The sequence below is a fragment of the Euprymna scolopes genome, chromosome 13 (assembly GCF_053919585.1).
Source record: "Euprymna scolopes isolate OS-2025 chromosome 13, ASM5391958v1, whole genome shotgun sequence".
Lineage (NCBI taxonomy): Eukaryota > Metazoa > Mollusca > Cephalopoda > Sepiida > Sepiolidae > Euprymna > Euprymna scolopes.
The window spans coordinates 139,937,934-139,956,904 of NC_136494.1; the positions used below are offsets into that span (position 1 = coordinate 139,937,934).

An 18,971-nucleotide genomic window follows, 5' to 3' on the forward strand; every position below is an offset into this window, starting at 1 on the left:
TATAAGATATATATATATATATATATATATATATATATATATATGTGTGTGTGTGTGTGTGTGTATGTGTATGTGTGTATGTGTTGATGTATGCGTGTGTGTCCCTGTGTGGATCTTTGTCTGTGTGTCTGTGTTTCAGTCACATTAATATCATTTTATGATATATATCTACGTCTTATTGTACTATGGCGAGGGGGAACTTTCGTCTGTTGTAATGTGTATATCTTCTGAGTGGGTTTTTTTTTGTATCTATGTATGTGATCGTGACACATCTAGTATGTATGTTCTGTTATCTCAATCTTCTCTTCGGTATGCGATTCTTCATGTCACTGGTGGACGGGTTAAAAACATAACGCCGATTTTCTGGAAGAGAATACTTTATTTTGTCTACGAGTTAACTGTGGGAAGTCATCGTATTGTTGACTAAAGAGTTCTGCGTTTTTTTTTTTCTACTACTCAGTTTTTTTTGCTTATCATGACCATATCTGCTCTTCCAAAATCAGATACCACTCAAGCAAGAGAAGAAGTACCTTCATCTCCTTTCAGGCACTCTCTTTTTTCTTTTTTCCTTTTTTTCCACGTTTTATTTAACACGAACCGAATTTAATAATATTATAGTACATAATAATAATAATAATAATAATAATAATAATAATAATAATAATAATAATAATAATAATATGCAAGATCTACCGCAGATGTGCTGACGGTTATATCCCACAGGATTAGTGAATCTCTTGACAAAGGCTTCCTTTCTAGGGCAATTGCTCTCGACATATCAAAGGCCTTTGACAAAGTATGGCATAAGGGTCTACTTCACAAGATTTCCAGCTACGGTATAACTGGAAATGTTTTCTCAATCATTAAATCATTTCTCTCTGATAGGCTCATAAGAGTAGTGGTAGATGGACAAAAATCGGAGGCCTGCAATATAAATGCTGGAGTCCCTCAGGGGTCAATCCTAGGCCCAACTCTCTTCCTGATCTACACCAATGACCTCCCTAAACACATACTTAAATCATTCGTTGACATCTATGCTGATGACACGACCATCTACGGCAACACATCAAAGGCTGTAAATGACGAAGTTCTCTCGGATTCTCTCTCCTCTGATCTCGAGCGCGTGGTTCAGTGGGGGAAGATGTGGCTAGTTACCTTTAATGCATCCAAAACCAAACTCCTATCCTTACATCATCAACGCTCTGATCCCCAGCTGGCATCAATTGTGATGGATGGCTCTCGTCTGGGTGAGGCCCCGTGTTTTGACAAGCTTCTGGGTTTGACCTTTACTCCTGATCTGAAATGGAACACGTACATCAAGTCTGTGGCCAAGGTCGCAGGAAAGATGGTGGGATCCTCCTACCGCTCCAGAAGATATCTCACTACGGATGCAATTCTCTATCTATATAAAAGCCAAGTACGTCCAAGGATGGAATACTGTTGCCATATCTGGGCAGGAGCTGCCAAAAACAGCCTATCATGCCTTGACAGAGTACAAAATAGACTTCGTGGTTAAGTGGGGGATGCCCTTTTCTCTACCCTGCAACCCCTCTCCCACAGAAGAGACGTTGCGAGCCTATCCTTGTTTTATCGTTATTTTCATGGCAGGTGCTAGTCTGAACTCCAATCCCTGGTCCCCCCTCGCCAATCTTTCACGAAAAACACCCGTCTAGCTGAATCCACTGTGAAAAATTTCCCCCACTCTATATCTGTGCCTAAATCAAAACGCGGATTTCATGAGCAAAGCTTCTTTCTTAGAACTGCACGCCTGTGGAACTCTGTTCCGTCTGCCTGCTTCCCTCCGGACTACAACTTGGAAGTCTTCAAGTCTAATGTAAACAAATTCCTAATGAACCGCCCCTCTAATTAAACACTTCATAAAATCTCCTCACTAACGTGATGTACTTACAATAACCCTTATCCCTGAGTGGCTTCCGGGCCTTGATAAGTGGTGATCACTGTGTAAAAAAAAATAAAAATAAAATAAAAAAAAAATAATAATAATATATGTTATGGGTAAGCAGACATATATAATACGTCATGCCTTACATGGTTCCAAGTAAGAGGTGGGTAAGGTAAAATACTTTTTAGCCTCCCCCTTAAGTTATGGAGGGTTACTATACTGTGAGAACAACATATATATAATGCTCCCTATCTTAGGTTGAACATTTGGGAAGTGATATACAAATTAGCATTAGCGTATGAAGCGATCCTCTTTGTGTGAGCTTAGGTACTTTGGACAATGTCATAACATTGTTAATTAACTGCCCGTATATTAGCAGCCGTATAGTGCAACGGTTAGAAGCTCCGATAGTCGTTTGGGCGATCGGGTTTCGATCCTGGTTTGAGGTAGTTACTTGTCTAGACGCACTATGAGTTAAGAAACAGCGAAACAGTACTGTATGTAGATGACTATATATATATATATATATATATATATATATATATATATATATATATGGGGGGGTTGCTTGCTGATGTGTATGTGCATGTGTATATGTCCAGTTGCCGTAGAGGTTAAACTTCGTGACGATAAAACATGCACGCCCTCCACTGTTCAGTCATCTTACTACTTGGGTTTCTCACTGTGCAGGTTGCGTTCGAGGGTGTACAATATGTGTAGCACAAGCATGTGTCGCAATCATGATCTGTAGATATGTTGTTTCCAAGTGCCTTATGAGTGGTGGCGTGTACAGGATTGTCGGATTGGAAGTGCATAGCTGCAAATCTGAATATAGGTGGTCATTGATTTATCCAACATTTCGACTAAATCGTTTATAGGTTGGAAGCAGCTTCGGTGGATGATCTAGTGTCTGAGCAGCCTTCTCTAGGGAAACACAACTCACCTATGAATTTGAGAATGGCCTGGAACACGTGACTAAAACTATGTATACCCTTTCATTTGCTAGTCGGTTTCTTACAGTCGGCGGCTGCTCCATATTTTCAGGAGAAACAAAAAAACATTGAAAAGTATGGAACAAGGAAAATCAAAATTGTATGTTGGTATGTGGCATCTGAGAACTTTGTTGGATGTCCAAGTTAGTATAAGACCCGAGAGCAGAACATCTATTGATGCAGGAGAGCGGCAAGGTACACTATAGACAATGCGGCATTGACTGAAACATGCATGAGTGACGAAGATCAATTGATAGAAGCGGGTTCGTGAGACACTTTTTTCTAGAATGTAAAACAATTGGCGCTAAAGCGAGAAGGGGGGGGCTTTAAATTTTGTTGTTAGATTTGGTAAAGAAGATTTGAACATCCAAGCTGTGTCAGTGACAGAATCATGATAATGCGTCTTCCTCTTGGGCACAGTAGGTATATGATGATTTTATCTGAATATAAACCTTCCATGAGGCATGAGGAAGACACCATCACAGCGTTTTACCAAGATCTCAGCCGTACTGTTTCTTCCATTCCTTTATCTAAAATGGCCTTAGTCATGAATGATTTAAATTCAAGGGTGGGTAAAAAGTGGCATACCTTTGACTCCCTCTGCCAACTTGGTGTGGGCAAGGTAAACAGTAATGGTCGGCATTTCTCCATCTATGCACTCAGTTTGGCCTTGCTATATGTAACACTTTCCTCAGCCACAATGATGTCCATCAGTTTAATTAGACCCACCTTCGTTCTAAACAAGTTCACTTGATTAATTACATTATTTATAAGAGGACCGACTTTCAAGATGTTTGTAGTGTGTGTTGTCAGTTTCTTGGTACGCAGGAAACTGAAAATCTTTACAAGCAGGAAGTGTAGATTAGGTGGTGGAAAGATCTCAGGCGAGTTGATGTATCCAAACTGGATGATCCAAGTGTGTGTGAAAAGGCTTAAAACCTTAGTCAATTCTACCGTTCTCCATAGATCGTGGGAACATTCACGAAATACATTCTATAATATAAGTGTAGATGTTCTTGCCTGCCACAAATCATAACATCAAGATTGGTTTGATGATAATGCTTCTGAAATAACATTTAAGTGCTAAAAGTGAGTTGCATCATAAAATGTTGTTGATTCTCATGCAAATCGCGAATCCTTCCAACAGCCACTTAAAGCAAACAATAATCTTCTCCAACGGCGACTCTGCCAAACTAAAAATCAGTAATGGGGGAAATCTGTAATCAAATTCAGATGCCTTTCGATAGTAAAGACATCAAGTGCATGTAACATTTGCTTAAAAAGCCCTTGGTCCTAAACCACTGTCAGTATCCCCCACACTCGAATGATGGAACTACTCTTATAAAGGATCCCAACAAGATTTTCTTTCTTTGGACTGAACATTACTCTAGTCTATTTGGCAACCTCTCGGATATTGATGAAGATATCTTCAATAGATTTTTACCACAACAGAAGCATATCAAGTAAATGACTTAGTATCCATCTAGGAACGAAAGTAGTGATGCAACCACGAAAGTAAATATTAGGAAGGCCCCCAGGGCTTAATGGTATTCCTGTGGAAGTCCTCTTACATGGGATTGATAAGCTTGTTCGTGAACTTCTTCATCTTATTACTGATGTCTCGAAGGGTGTTCCCGTCCATCAGGACTGGGTTGATGCAATTCTTATATCATTGTACAATGAAAGGAGGCCCAAGAGCATGGAAGTAATCGTGGAATGAGTTAGTTGGAATAGTTTGCAAAGTAATTCTTAAAGTTATACTCAATCGATTGATAACGTATATTTGTCTGTCTGTCATTCAAGAAAATAAACATCGCTTTCGTCAAGGTAGAGGAACCATGCACATGATCGTCTCTGCTCGGTAGTTGCAGGTGAACTGTACTGAACACCTTATTCCGCTTTATCAGGTTTTTTGTTGATCTAACCAGGGCATTTGATACGGTGAACAAAACTACTCTATGCCCACATCAGTTTCAACGGATAATCAGAGAACTCCTCACTAATATAATTAATTTATACCAGCGCCTACACCTTTTTTTGTTTAATCTATTTTTCAACTATGCGTTTCTATGCCTTTAAAGGTCGTTTTCTGGGTGTTTATGAGTGCTTCAGAACCACAGGTAAAGTCTTCATGCTTCTACGAGGGTCTTTCATGACCTGGTTCATGAATTACTCTTTGCAGATGATAATGATCTTGTGGTCAATAGTGAGGATTTGTTTTCACTTTTTAGGTTTACTATAAGCCTTAAAAATCTAAGGTCATGTTCACATCGTCATCCGGCTGTAAGTATATGAAACCAAATATTTTTGTCAACAACTAGAGGCTTGCTGTGGTTTACACCTTCGTGTATTTCAGTAGTATCCTTGCCAGAGACGGTACCCTTAATGCTGAGGTCAACTACAGGATACAGCATGCCACTAAGGCTTATTGTTAGTTTAAATATGCGAAGATGGGTTGAGAGTCATAAGTCGTACAAAAATTAGTGTTTATCAATCTAGTATTGTACTATTTTTACTTTACTTTTCCTAAGCCTGATAAACTTACAGAAGACACATAAACGTCATAGAAAGAGTACACCAGATATTTCTGAGACACGTTCTGGGCATCATGTGGAACTCTTTTAGACCTGATACGCATGTCGTCATGCAAGCTGACGTACCATGCATTAAAAAGTTATTATACGTAACCAGGTTCGGTGGGCTGAATATCTAACAAAGATGGATGATGAGAGATTACTTAAATGCAAGTTTTATGACGAAATTATACAGGGAAAGCGTCCACAACACAAACAAATAGAAACGCTTCAAGGACAACGTCAATGGTGATCTAAAAGCTAAGGTATTGACATGTCTAGCTGGGAGAGTGGATCCAGTGATCATAAAAATGTCGTTCCATGGTTTATCACGGCTGTGAGAGCTTTGAGAAATATGAAATATAGAAATTTAAAAATATGACTATGCGAAACTTAAGCCTGATATCCGGACGAAATATCTGTCAGAACTGTTAGACGCTCTTGTGCTAATCGATGTCTGTAATTTATGCGGTAAATGACTTTATCTTGATCCAATCTAGCTAGTCATAAGAGATGACATGAGAATCAGTCTTTCTTGCAAAGGGAAAACACTGCAGAGCACAGATGTTCTATTTGCTGAGGTCTAAAAGGTGATATAAAGGTTCAAAGTTGTTTTCCCGCAATTACAGCTTCAAACTCTGTAAAAGTAGAGCTATTCTGAATAATCACATTCGTTCCTATAGAAGATAGAAACTGCATCTTGGTCACATCCCCACATGTATGCATGTATATGTGTATGAATGTATGAAATAACAATGAAAGAAAATAAAAATAAATAAAATTATTAGAAAAATAATGAAATAAATTATACAATAACAACAATTTAAAAACAATAATATATGGAAATGGGAAAATAACAAACAATAACAAGATGGAAATATTGTCTTTTTTTTTCAAGAAGTGACAATAATCGTATATATATAAATATATATATATATATATATATATATATATAACTATTTAATTTACTCACATAAAATTAATGTACAAAAGTAAAGATTTATGCGTAAACTTTATGTATTTACTTCAAAAGTGCTCAATACGTAGGTAGAGCTAGTTAGTAATTTATAAAATATATATGGCGATTAAGCTACACTGAACATTCGGCGTTTCATCCACTCTAGGATTCCTCAGGCTTAGGCGCATAAGCCTGAGGAATCCTAGAGTGGATGAAACGCCGAATATTCAGTGTAGCTTAATCGCCATATATATTTTATAAATTACTATATATATATATATATATATATATATATATATATATATATATATGTTTGTGTGTGTATGTGTATGTGTGTGTGTATGCAGAATTTGAATCAGTCTTAACTAACCGTCCGCTCGCCTTTGCTACGAATATGACGTAATGCGCTCGGGTGTGAATGTAATATGACGAAAACCGCCGATTCACAGAAGGGGTAAGTCGTCTGTTTGGAATATATTTACAAAAAAAAAAATAAAAATTAACCGAAGTATTATAATGATATTCAAGGAAAATATCCCGACTGTTTTAATTCAAGTTAACTAAAAAAATAAACTGGTTGGGCAGCCTGGCCTAACAGGAAAAAATTGTTCGTGAAAAGAAAAAATAACAAAAAAATGTAACTCTACATTTGTTATAAAATCAAAGAAAAAAATTGAAAAAAATGAAAAAAACATAAAAAGTTTCGTTTTTTAAGACTTTTGCAAAAAAATATATGTTACCCACAAAATATTTGTTATTATATAAATATATTCAATTTTGTTTGACAAAAACAAACCGTTAAAAATACGTGTTTATTTTTTCACTTAATTTTTTACTTTACAGAATGTATTGCGCTCGCTGTCTTTTATTTTCGTTATATGTTTTGATGATTATATCATATTTGAATGCTTCTTTAATATTTTTCGTTATATGTTCTGATGATTATATTTGAATGCTTCTTTAATATTTTCGTTAGTAACGTTGTTACGCTTTTATAATCGGCGACGTTCGGCGAAACCAGCAGCTGACGTCATGATCCAAGATTGGTTCAAATTCTGTCCAAATAGAATATATATATATATATATATATATATAATAAAAATTACAATTAAATTTGCCAAAATGATCCAAGATGGTAAAATTAAAGAATTAATATTTATAAAATTATCTCAGTCAGATGTAAAAGCTCGATAAAACCAAATAGGAAATTGAGCTTATAATATGAGCAAATAGTTAATAAAATATGTTTAAAAAAACACTTTGAAATGAGTTAAACACATATATAATCTGAAAAGAAAACACTAGATAAAAGGATATCTATTTATATTTATCTAGTGTTTCCTTTTCAGATTAAATATGTTTTTAACTCATTTCAAAGTGGTGTTTAACATATCTTATTAACTATTCGCTCATATATATATATATATATACATACATATATATATATGTATATATATGAATAATTTTAAGAAGGCTATAGTTTAAATAGTGTAGGCTTTGAACATTGACCTCTTTGTAGTTCAGCTTCTGAATTCTTGTTAAATACATATATTTTAGATAAATACAAAAGCGTTTCGCTATAAGTACCTGTCGAATAATATTCGTATCATTTAAAACTAAAATTACTTTTATTGACGATAGGGGAAAGGCGGAAGCAGATGGGTAATTAGACACCTGCTTCACCACAGGATGCCTTTTGCAGATAATGTAGTTTTTGTACGGACGGTTTCACCTACAAAAGGACGCCTTTCATTCAGGCACATAAAGGGAGGGTTTTGAATTCTTTGTATTTATTTTTAGGCGTCATTATGGCATTTTTTGTCACGGTTTAATGCATTTATTTTTGGTTCTCATTGTTATTAGTAGTTTCTCGTTTTCTCTCTGTAATATTTTGTTTTCTCTATTCTTCCACCATTACATATTCATATTTAAATAGTTATCTATTTCTTTCGTTTTGTTTTCTTTCTCTCTTTCTGCATGCTTATATTTTATCCCCTCGTTCTCTTCTGTATCTTATATATACACACATATATTTATATACATATGTATGTGTATATAGATACGCATATATACACACACTCATGTATATATATATATATATATATATATATATATATATATATATATATTGCTTATAATATTCCGAATTTTATTATGTTTATACAATTAGAAATTCGGTAATCGTTCATATATGAATACATTGTAAGTCAGTGTGAGGTGACTTAATTTGTAAGCTTCAAAATAACCAGGTTTGCAATCGAGCCATTTTATATTGGCTAAACAAAATCAAGAAAGCAAAATAAAAATTACCTACATTTCTTCCTTAAGAGGTTCTTCTGTTTTCCGTTTGTTATGGATTTTTTTATATTATACATATATATACTATATATATATATATATATATATATATATATATATATATATAGTATATACGCATATATATATGTATTTATATTTTTAAATACACACACACACACACACACACACACACACACATATATATATATATATATATATATATATATATACATATAATTTTGCAAGAGCCAAACAACAATATATTTGAACAGGTATAACATAGGATCTATTTTCTCAGTATTGTATATGGACAAATTTAAATATGATTTCGTTATAATATACTCCAAAATGGCTAATCATCGGACACAAAATACCACTGTGATCTATATAAAATATGAATAATTTCTTATTTTATTGATACAAGCAGTTAACTTTCCTCCTCGTCTTTTATTTTATCGAGTTATCTTGAATTGTGTAGGTAACTTACTTTTGTATTTCTTTTTTTTTTGTTCTTAGATAAATGTTATTAAATGTCAATGTTTATATTTATGTAATAATTTAAATAATCACTAAATTTATTTAGATTATTGGTTTATTTTTTAATAATTTGATATAAAACTTTCAAAATTTTCGTATCTGAATACCTATTTACTTAATAACCTCTTAATTAGCCTTAGATTCGTACATTTCTTCATTTAAATCAATGATTAATGTATTGGTTATTTTCTACGATTTTGTTATTTTTTTAAATTCGCTATAATTAAAAGTTTTTTTTCAAATCTTTTAAAATTAGATTAAGCTTTTTATCATACTATTTGTGCATTTAAATTATATGAAACATATAGTTTTCCACCTTGTCATATCGTAAACAAAGCATCATTTTTTATTACTGTGCATTCAAAATCAATGCGAGCCATTCAATCAGCCAAAGAGGAGGAACTCATGTTAAACCACACTATTCAATTAATTTTTATTACATTTTTTCTTATTACATTTTTTCTGGTTACTAAATATAATATTTTAAAAGTGATCATTAATTACTATATTTGTTGATTTATAAATATAATCATCACTCCACTATGTTTACATTCTGGTAGGTTAATCTATCACTTAATTTACTTTTTACATATATATAATAAATTAGTATTTTTTTAAATCTCTTACTAACGAGAAGCGCCCGGCTTTGCACAGTCTAAAACTACTCTTATATCATACGATAATATTATTTTTTAGTTCATGTAGATTTCGTATTTAATATTACGGAGACAGTTCTTTATTGAATATTGAATTTTTCCTTACGTACAGTACTGATTTTAAAAGTTGAAAAAATGACTTGGGTTCCATCCGTTGGACTCCAAACCAAAACATATAGTGCTCCGGCTGTGTTCCCTACCGTTGAGCTATCGACTTATAGATGAGATCAATTTTAAATTAATCCACTTCAAGCTATGAATGAATGTGCACCTGGGCAAAACTAACAGAAATATATTGTCAATGAACCTTTTGCATTTCAACTTCCTGACAAATTTCTGTACGAGTTAAGCATTTATTCAAATAAATATTTTACTCATTACAAACTATCCTTGTTTTATCGTTACTATTTTTTTAATAATTTCTCTACCAGTAGTTAAAGAGTATATCAGTTAAATATTTACACATCTACATCTAGTGTTTTATTCACACAGATAATTGATTTATTCATATATTGGAATTAATTATTGACTTCGTCAATATTCCATTGTTTTCCAAATATTTCATCAACCATTATTGTAATTGCTCCTCTATTTTAATATACTTCCTATAAATTTATTTATATACCTTTATACTTTTTATTTTTTTCTTTCAATTATTCTTTACTCAATTATGACAAAATGTATTAACATAATATTTAAATTATTCAACTTATATTATTTCATATTACAATATTTATAAATATTTATCTATTTTTTATGCTAATTATTCAATGTACCTCTAAATATTTTATTATATTTCATTTCAAACTTATTATAATATATTGTTTTCGTTATTACGGAATTACAATATATATATATATATATATATATATATATATATATATATATATATATATATATACATATATATATGTGTGTGTGTGTGTAATATTTTTATACCGCAGAAATCATTGTTAAGTTTTTATTATCTCCCTTGCCGCAGTAACTTATATGTTTACTTTCAATCATTATTTACTAAATTAGGACAAAATTTAATAGCATTCATTCACCTTATATTATTCCATGTTACAATGTTTACAAATATTCATTATTTTTTTCCTAAATATTCAATTTATGTCTAATCTTTAAAAAAAAATATGTTTCATTCATCAGTAAGTAGTAATCAAAAAATTAGAATTAATAAACCATGAATGAAACATAAAATTTTCTTATATAGATGTATACTTATACATGAACTCATATATTCTTATACATACGCACATATATACACATCCATAGACAGTTTTATATCAAGTATTGAAATTTATTGAAATGACTAGTGTATTAATTAACTACTAATGCCAATTAATAAATGTCTATATAATTTGTCGTCCCATAATTAGATGATTAGTAGTTATTTTTACTTACTAGATAAACACTTTTCTAATTTGTTTAATATAGCTTCTAAAATTACCACTAATTTATATTTAAATTTCCCTACTAGACAAACCCCTTTCTCTATTATATATTATGCATCATAATTTTATTTATTATATTTTTATTTATTACTCAGTTCTTTTGTGTGATAATAAAATATTTTTAGATGTCACTATGTTGCATAACTCAAGTGTACATTGATTAGATCTTTTAAATTTACTAGGTTTATATTTAGTTTATATTTGTTTTATATTTGGTTTATATTTTGGTTAATATTTATATTAAATAGCTACTCTAAAATTTGACCATTTTAATTCATATTAAAATTTACTTTTACTTACGAGGGGCGTCAATAAGTAATACCTCTGGCCCACTTTTAGTTGTCTGATCTAGCTGAAATTTTGCATGTCAAATTATTTATTTTTCTACGGATTATGTGGCAAATTACAGCTCTGAACTAATTGTGGTTTCTGTTTTAAAGGTGTTTGAACTGAGTCAGGTGTGAAATGGAGCCTGTGGAATGTCGAGCAATGGTCCTGTTTTTGTATTTGAAAGGACGCACACCACAGGCGACATTTGATGAAATGATAGAAACTTATGGTAATAATGCCCCATCATATGACCTTGTAAAACGCTGGCATACTGAATTCAAACATGACCGGAAGTCTGTGGAAACAGCTCCCAGACCTGGTCGCCCCCTTCTGCCATTGATGAGGCATCTGTCCGTCAAGTTGAGGCTGCCATTTTGGGAGATTGGCGCATTACTATTCGACAAATAGCCCAAAATGTAAAGATTAGTACAGGGTCTGTGGAAACTATCATTCATTACCATTTGCATATGCATAAGGTGTCTGCCAGATGGATTCCAAGGTTGCTCACACCATTCCAGAAGCGAGAATGCCCAGAAGATGAGTCAAAATTTTTTAAAAAACTGATTACACAGGATGAAACCTGCGTCCATCACTATGATCCCATCCTTCCTACTCTCCCAACCTTGCACCCTCTGACTTTCACCTCTTCCTAGCCATGAAGTTGTTTTTTGAAAGGAAAGCGTTTCCCAGATGATGCAGCCTTGATTTCTAAAGTCACGTCGTGGTTGGAGGACCAACCTGGGGTGTTCTACAAAAACGGTCTCCAGAGCTGCATCAAACGATGGGAGCAATGCATAACTCTGGGTGGTTCCTATGTAGAGAAAGACTAATAACTGTGCCAAGTTTCGTTGTTCTACTTCTACGGGAAGTGAGTGAGGGGCATTACTTATTGCACGCCCCTCGTAGTTCTCATAACGCAGTTGTTTCTGACACTGTTTATCACATTTATTCCTAATATATCATTTTTATTTTACTGTCACAATTATGTTCTCTTCATATTTAATCCATTTGATTCACTTTTATTTTATTTTTTTTATATTCTTTTTTATTATTTGAGCTTAGGATTGTTTTACTTTAATTTATTGCTGTTAAAAATGAAAGCGTAACTGTGTTTTATTTATTCCTTTACTTAATCTTAGCCGGTGGCAAATATTTCATCTGTTATTTTGGAAAATTCTTAATATTGTTTTGTATATGTTCACTGAGAAGTGGTTAAACCAGCATTTCATTTTACGCGTATTTTTTTTATTCATAGTTCTATTTTTCAATCTGTTCATCATTATTAATCCCATTCATCTTATACATTATGATAAACTTTTTATTATATATTATATTGCTTTGGTTATTACGGAATTACAATATATACGCTCGATTATTTATACTGATAAGCGCCGTGCTTAATTAACTGGGCTAATTAATAATAGATTAGGTTTAATTAGTATATAAACATTACCGGAATTAAATAATAAATTTTGGCTAAAATTATATATATGAATAATATATATATATATATATATATATATATATATATATATATATATATATATATATATATATATATATATATATATATATATATATATGAAGGTTTTTAGTGGTACAAAATTGTATTAAAGTTTTAAAAAGGATAAGTGGTGTCATTATTAGAATTTTGAGGAAGATAGATGGGGGGGGGGAGAAAAAAATAGACAGGAACAATAGTGAAAAGACTATTCGTTTAAAATAGTAAAAACAAAAGAAACTTGACGTACCTTTCGTACGGCACTTGTGAAGAGATTACGTCGGCAGCGATTAAAATAAAACAATTTACACATACTTGAAATTTTGGCGACGCTGCTGACGCATTCTCTTGACAAGTGACGGACGAAAGGTACCACGAGGTACATTTTTTTTTGTCTTTTGACGATTTTTCGTGTCTATTTATTTTTCTCCCCCCCCCCATCTTCAAAATTCTAATAATGACTCCAGTTATACTTTTTTAATCTGTAGATCATTTGAGACCCCTAGCGCCGCTCTGTGACTTTTAGTTTCGAAAGTTATAGAGTTTAGAAATATGGAGACAGACAGACAGACAGACAGACTTACATAGTGAATCTACCCCCTTTACAGTAGAGATCCTTAGGTGCAAGAAAGCCTTTTACTCCAATAGTGTCTTCCCCAGAACTGCTGATCTTTGGAACTCCCTTCCGGGATTCTGCTTTCCCAACTGTACTGATATGCAGAAGTTCAAGTGTAATGTGAACAAACATCCTTCTACTCATCTCCCTTCATAATGTCCCTGCAAATTATGTCCCTGATAGTAGCCCCCTGCTTAAAAGTGGCACTGTGCCTTGTTTGGGGTGAAATTTGAAAAAAAAAGAAAAAAAAACAAGTTGCATATAGTAGTTATTGCTTATAAATTTCTTACTTCTACACATTGTCACTGAAAATGTCGATAGTTTGAAAGAGAGCCAAGTGCAGACAACGCATTTTTTTAGAATAATACTAGCATTTCAGCCCGGCGTTGCCCGGGTGTTTGGAGGTGTATGTTGAGCAAAAAAAAGCGGCGAATTTTTTTAAATTTTACCCCCATTATGAGCCCTTAACAGTAACTGTTTGGGGATCAAATCAAGTTATTAAGTTAGATCCATAACCAGGGAACCTATATCTAAAATTTCAAGTGTTTAGACGGAAAATTGGCGGAGGAGTTTAATAGAGTTCTCAAAGGTAAAATCATTGAACTGTGACCCCTTAACAGTAAAATAAAGATTTTCCCAAATCTCAGTACCCTGTTTATTAAATTTCGAGTCTGTAGACTGATAATTGAGTTATGGCGTTGGAAAATGTACACAGAAACACACAGACACACAAACGTAGACACGCTCACTTTTATATACGCATAAAGATTTATCTAATATATAAAGTCTATATGTTAGTCTGTCTGTCGGTCTCCATATTTTACACCTCTATTTCCACCGAAACTAAAAGCTGTAGAGCAGCGATAGGGGCATCAACTTATTGGATTTTTACGAACTGTTCTTTTCTGGTTAAAATACTAAATGATGGGGTTAGTGTGTGTCAAAATTGAAATAATCGTTATACTATTTGTACATTAATCTTATTTTTTTAACTTTTAATCAGTTCATATACGTTTCACATTGGTACAGTGGTTAGGTCACTAGCTTTGAATACTTTTCGGTTTGCTTTCAGTTTTGATTCTAGCTGATGGACCGAAACTATTTTTTGATTTACATTTAAAATCATGACTTTATAATAAGTTTGGAGACATTATAATATATTTCAGCGTATTTTACAACCGGGCAAAGCCGGGCGGCCCCAGCTAGTATTTGATATTTTGTCAGTCCGTCAGGATTTTAGCCTTCCGTGTTAACAGAAAAGGTGAAATATGAGAAGCATTCGTTTTTTCTTAGCTCTACTAAGTTCCTGGTGATTTAACTGTTTTGTTCGATTCTGTTGTTAGCGTTGGTGTTCTGCTATTCTATTTAGACTTTTTTTTAGAAAGGCGTCGGATATTTACAGAATGATCATCATCCTTAGATGAGATACTTTGTTAAACGAACTTGATTCAAACTTGGCACACTCAGGTTTTCAGTCCATGCCGTTAACCCGTTTGTCACTGTCAACTATCATTGTTTATATAGGTTCTTTCTTTTCATTTCTTTTTTAACCATCCATTATGGTTTTCCCGTCACCTCTCATGTTTCTTTTATATCTTCATTTTGACTTGCAAAAATAAATCATATAATCTGGTTCTCTCCTCCTTTTTTATCTTGCCCATTATATCTGTTTTAATATCTTAATTCCTTTTGCCGATTATCTCCCATTTGAACTCCTCTCTCTATTTCCCTGTCTATATATCTACCTACCTATCGATTTATCTATCAATGTAACAATCTAGTACTCTAGACGTTATTTGTCTTCATTTTCTATGACTGCGTTCTCTTTTTCACTCAACGTACTTTCGCCAAATGTTTCTTTAAGAAAAACAAAATTAATAATATTCAATAAAAACGCTCCCTCTCCGTCACATACAGACGCGCCTCCTCTACCCCGATGCACACAGCTTTCACTATCCCGTGCTTTTTTTTTACATCTTTCCCGCAAAATTTATTAGAATGTTTTTTCTATTCTAATAACATAACCCAGGTGTTCATCAGTCTTTCGCGAATAAAAGGCCGACATTTTTTTTTCCTTGTTCGTTTTTCAATAAACATGAAAAAAAGGTCAATGTTAACTCAAGAAAACCCTCTCACCCACCAAATGTGACATAAAGAGACACGAATAAAATGAATAAAAGGAAGGAAAAACGTGTGAAAAAAGGTGTCCCTTTCACCCATCAAATACCTGAGTCATATCGTTTTCATAGCAAAATAAGAAATAAGAAACAATCTATGTTACCCCCCTCTCCTTTATTGTGCATGTTTATCATGTTTTATGGATTTGTTTGCCCTATTTTACATTCAATATACCATAATTCGGAAGTTTTTATATGTTTATAAATTTTGATGCTCATTCTTAACGTCGTTCTTACAGTGGATTAAAATATATCTCTCTAAAGCACGACTACAGACGCATTTGCTTGTACATTTGAGTAAACAATACATATGCCTACAGGACAATAGGAAAAAAAAGCTTTGTATATCCAACGATTTTCACTCTACAAAAACGTTAATGATTTTTAATGTAAACGTCATTTTCTATTTCAGGAGTTTCTTATCAAATCACTGACGTTTGTTTTCAAAGTCGGATACAAATTTAACTAGAGACGCCTTACATCGTACCTGATGGCTTCAACAAAGGATCGATTGGAAATTACAAGGTCTACATTCATGAACACTTTTGCAGCAACCTAGGACGTCTACTGACATTGAAGTAAAAGAAATCCATCTTCGGCCTGGGAAAAGATCTTAATCATTGCTGCAGATTCCACACGGCACTGGCGTTCATGTGAGGATCAATAGTAAACAAAATGGTCTCTGGAGGAATATTCGGTTTAAATGAAGGTATCTTGTATAAACCCTATTCGAGGAAGTAATTTTATTCATGAAAGATCGTAATACGTTAAAGAGGTGTACACGGTGACATTCCAATCACAAAAACTTTCTGTAATCGACCTTCTTGCATGGATATGTAAAATATATTTTCAGATTTACAAGACAAGCTGCCGGATGTATATTTATTAAATCAATAATCTCCCAAATAACATTCTAAGATAATTCGTGGACATTTATGCTGACGATTCCATGAACAAAGATTCTTTCTTAGAAGTGCACGCCTGTGGAACTCTCTTCCGTTTGCCTGTGTTCCACCTGACTACGGATGTTTTCAAGTCCAACATAAACAAGTTCCTGATGAACCGCTCCCTTAAATAAGACACTTTATCAGACCTCCATTATTAACGATTACTACGATATTGTTCCATTGATTACTGTACACGCAATAACCCTTATCCTCTGGTGGCATCCGGGCCTTGATAAGTGATAACTACCATGTAATAAAAAAACAAAAAACGACATTCCCATCTATGGCTACAATTCATAGACCGTAAACGAGCAAGTGTTCTCTGATTCTTTCTCCTCTGATCTGGATCACGTGACGCAATGGGTAACGAGGTGGTTGGTTAATTTTAATGCATTTTAAACCAAGATTCTATTTTCGATCATAAAAGCTCTTATCCCCGTCTCACATCAATTGAAAGTAATGGCTGTCTATTCTTTGGGAGGGTCCATGTTTTGACAAGCGTTTCGATCTGACTTCATCTGAGATGGAAGACGTACATCAAATCCGTTGCCAGAACTGGTGGGATCATTCTACTGCTCCAGAGAATAACTCGCTGCTGCTGCAATTCTCTACTTGTATAAGAGCTAAATACTCCCAAGTACTGTTACCAGACCTGGGTAGGGGCTGCTAGTAGAAGCTTATCATGACTGGACAGAGTTCAAAATAGACTTCGCAGCTTATTCTCTTCCCTACATCCTCTTTCCCACGGAACAGACGTTGCGAGCCTGTCTCTACTTTTTCGTTACTTTTGTGCCAATCCATGGACTCCCCCCCTGCCTTACTTTCACGAAAAACATTTGATTTATTTTTTGTTCTTTTTTATTTGTTTCATTTTATTTATTTTTAAACTATATACATACATATATACATACATATATATATATATATATATATATATATATATATATATATATATATATATATATATATATACTCGGGGTTTTTTATATTCAAACGTAATGGACTAATAAATTCAACGAGGTTGTTAGATAGTGCTCAATAAAAAGAGCTGATAATACTTGTTTATTGTTATATAAACATGCTCACATCCCGCTGTTACAAATAGCCACTTGTTTCAATCAAACAACAGATATCATCAGGCAGCGACTTGACTATTCAAAAGTTCAATGAATAAATCATTATTATTCATTGAACTTTTGAATAGTCAAGTCGCTGCCTGATGATATCTGTTGTTTGATTGAAACACGTGGTTATTTGTAGCAGCGGGATGTGAGCATGTTTATATAACAATAAACAAGTATATATATATATATATATATATATATATATATATATATATATATATATATATATATATAAGTTAGAAAAGCATTTCATCTAAGGCGTGAAAATAGTTATACAAAGTGTTTTTACTATAGGCTTTTAAAATGAAGGTACAAGACTCAATTTGAAATTTATTTATCTTACAAGTGCACTTTAATAAATTTTACAAAGTTATGTATAAAAATTTACTTTAAATTAAATTAAAAAATTATCTTGGATGTATTTTATGTAACGTACATTTGTTGCAATTTAAAAAAAAAAACATTGAAAATGTTATATCTATATCATTAATTGCTAGATGAAAGTTAATGTTTTAAAGTGCAACAAAATGTGCATTACATCAAATAAATCCAAGGTAATTTTTTGATCCAATTTTTTTTTTACACATTGATCACCATTTATCAAGGCCCGGAAGCCACTCAGGGATAAGGGTTATTCCAAGTACATTACATTAGTCTTGAGATTTTATGAAGTGTTTACTTAAGGGGGCGGTTCATTAGGAATTTGTTAACATTGGACTTGAAGACATTTTAAGAAATTTAAAAATTGAATTGGTTTCCCGTGACTCACCATGTATATATATATAATATACACTCACGCACACACACACACACGCATATATATATATATATATATATATATATATATATATATGCACAACATAAACATATAAATACACATAATCAACATATATGTATATATG

General features: G+C 32.9%; 1 long non-coding RNA gene across 1 annotated transcript in view; it reads left to right on the forward strand.

Annotated features, from left to right (window-relative positions):
• The first annotated feature begins 6,802 nt into the window (after positions 1-6,802).
• LOC145292210 (uncharacterized) overlaps positions 6,803-18,971 on the forward strand; it is a 355,303-nt gene continuing 343,134 nt past the window's right edge. The window contains exon 1 of the long non-coding RNA XR_013869564.1: positions 6,803-6,880. This is a non-coding gene — a long non-coding RNA (uncharacterized LOC145292210). The remainder of the gene's footprint in view (positions 6,881-18,971) is intronic.